We start from the raw sequence: 3078 nt of genomic DNA, 5'->3' as shown, positions 1-3078 counted from the left end.
AAGTCCAAAAGGCTCTTAGACTGTAGACTTTTGACTGCAGGAGGTCCCAAATCCAAGCTCCCCACTGCTAGTGAGGGGATGAAGGTAATAAAGTGCCAAGTACTTCTGTTTTACCTTGGCTTTTGGAGCCAGCTCTGCGACCTGAGCTGCAGCAGACAAGCTGTAGTCCCTGCAGGCAGCACAGGGCTGCAGAGAGCTTTGGTGACGGTAGTGCAGGCATCTTCTCTTCCTGCTGTAGCCCACAGCCCCAGCTGGTGATGCAAGGTGTGTGGCAGGCTGCGTGAGGTAACATTCCTGGTATCTTTGATTCAGATGGTTGGAACACGTTGGACAATAATGCCTTCATCTTGAATCCCTTTGTTATACAAATGACTGAATACAAAGAAAGAAAACTGCTTGCTGTAGCAGCAGTTTGTTTCTGGTGGTTAAATCTACTTTTTTTAGCGTTTATAGCCAAGCATTGAGGCATGGGGTGACTTTTCGTACTGCCCTAGCTAGAGCTGAACAAAACCCAGTCATCGCTGCAGACCGTCTGTGCTGCCAGCACTCACTGAGGATCCTGTTTTCGCATCCGCTCCATTTCTATTTCAACACCTAAACAAAAGCCCGGTTTTAAGCAGAGGCTGGTCCCCACCCAGTTGTTCTCACCTTTGCAGTGTGGTAAGGACAGCGAGTTTGGAAGCAAGCTCTTTCCAAAACCTTTCTGCTTGTTTTGATGCCCCAGGAGGGGACTGATGCTGGCTTGCTGCACTACTGCATGGTGGTGTGGCTGCGAAGCGGTACCTTGAAGGAGATCGCTCTGGCTCACGCTCTGTCTCAGTGCAGCAGGAGAGCTCTCCTCCTCTGTTTACTGTCAGTCACTCAGGAATCATCACTTACATCACTTTCACATATGCTTTACTCTGGGCGGATAAGCAGTGATAAAAGAGCTTGTTTTATTTTGGTGCCTTGACCCGAGTGATTCACTCCAATAATCTGATGGTGCCTAGAAGGCATGATTAAATAGCTGTGATTGCATAAAGAGCAGTGATGGCTCCGGCTCTACATTGCAGGGACATTTCTTTGCACTTTTGAAACCCTGGCCCTGTTGATAGCTGGTGCGTTATCTAAACTCTGTGTCCCAGCGGTTTGACAAAGTGCATGAGAGTCCATCCGAGCAATGCTGCGCTCGGGTCACGTTTTTACATCAGGGGTGCAGTGAAGAAACAGCTTGCCCCGTTCTAAATATACTGTCCTTGACAGACGTGAAATAAGCCCACTGATTAAAATAGCTGCCTAGTTCCCAGTTCAAGATCTTACTGTATAACATCAGCGCTTGGCTGCCCTTCTGATAAACTTGGAGAAGGACCGATTTCCATTTTGCGCCTTTCGAAAGGGAAGAGATGGGAGGGTTGTCATGCAGCAGGAATGCACCGATTCTAAGAATTTCTAAACAAGACCCACTGCACTGCAAATGGCAGGGGAGCTGGGCTTTGTGGGGAGATTACTTGATTAAACCTAGCCCGAAGGAATGAAAAGCGAGCAGCGCAAATAATGAATTTGAATGTCTTGGCAGTGAAATGGAGCGTCCTGATTTATGAGCAATATGGAATTATCCTTCTGCAAAGAGGTTTCTGAGAGTGATTTTTCATCCCATGCCCTTTGGAGGGGCAGCTCTTGGTGAAAAGTACAGCTGTACCCATGGCTCGTGAAACGTGATGGGGCAGGCTCTCTTTCTCTCTGTGGCTAGGTGCAGTGCTTGGTGGACTCTCAGCTGACATAACAGGGGTGCTGGTGCTTTCCTGCCTTCAGGCCTTCCTCAGTTAGTGTCTGTAAGGGTGGGAAGGAGGCTGGGTGCAGAGCCCTGGGGATCCCTGCTGCAGAGGGGGACAGTGAACCATAGAGGGGACAGAGATGCCAGAGGTCCCTGCTGAAGCTGAGCAGCAGCCTCGTGGGTTCAAGACCAGACTGGGGAGACCAAAAGGCATTTTGATCCCTTTGCTATGTCATGCAATGCCAGAGGGACAGTCCCTCTCGAGGTGCCACCCCAGCCACACACACGTGTGCCTGGCGTAGCCTGGGACAAGTGACTGCAACTGCAGGGGTTAGAGGTGATGAGCCGCAGCCCAGCTGTGGATGAAACCATGGCATCCCTGGAGTCTCTCAGACTTCTGCCATTGCCTTCAATGGAACTCCCGATTTCCTGTGATTTCCACGGGTGTATGCACTGACATACATGCATATTTGACTCCAACATCCACACAAAACTGCTTTCCACTGGCAAAGCATCCCATAGGTGCCAGTTCCCCTGAAATTTTCCATTCAGCTATCTGCACGGATTTAATACTGCACGCGTCTCCCGGAGCCTTGTTTTTGCCCATGTGAGGCTAACTAATGAAGTCATGTGTTATTTGGCCAAAATAAGAACTCAGACTTCAAAATAAGAAACCCGAGACCAAGCCACAGCTATATTTTTTCAAGTTCTAAAAAAAAAAAAAAAATAAATAAAAATCATATTTCCTTTTTAAACGAATCTCTCGCCGCTTAGTATGGGTCTGCAGCTCTGCAGCAGATGCTAAACCTGAAGCCGGTGGAAGATCTAAGTGAGTGGTTAAAGGTGAGCATGGTGCTTGCTGAATTGGGACAGAACGCTCAGTGTTACCTAGTGTTTCAAAGGAAGGACCTTTGTTTTGCAAGCGATTCATTTCTGTCTTGCTATGTGCTGGGAGCTCAGGATAATCCCATTTGGAGAGAAGCAGAGAGGAGGGAAGGTTACGCTTGGGAAAAGCTATTTTCGGTAGCTCAGTTTTCTCTAACTCCATTTTCCTAATCATGACCAGCTAATGCTGACAGAGTGTTTCACAAAAGATTAAACCCCATTATATGGCACAAACAAGGCAATGAGGCCTGGAGTCGGACCCTACTTGAACATAAGTAAAGTGAAGATCCCCTGCGGCTTTTAATTCCTTTTTATTTAGTTACTTAATTGAACCTGTGCTGTTGTTCTTTTACAATTGATCACCACACAGAAAAGGTAATGAAACAGAAAACTTTATTTTCTCTCCAGTGATTTTTATGGTTATCATGGAAATGTTTTTG

This window comes from Lathamus discolor, chromosome 5, assembly GCF_037157495.1.
Source record: "Lathamus discolor isolate bLatDis1 chromosome 5, bLatDis1.hap1, whole genome shotgun sequence".
In the NCBI taxonomy this organism is placed as follows: domain Eukaryota; kingdom Metazoa; phylum Chordata; class Aves; order Psittaciformes; family Psittacidae; genus Lathamus; species Lathamus discolor.
The sequence above is the reverse complement of the archived record's forward strand: the minus strand, read 5'-3'. Positions refer to the sequence as shown.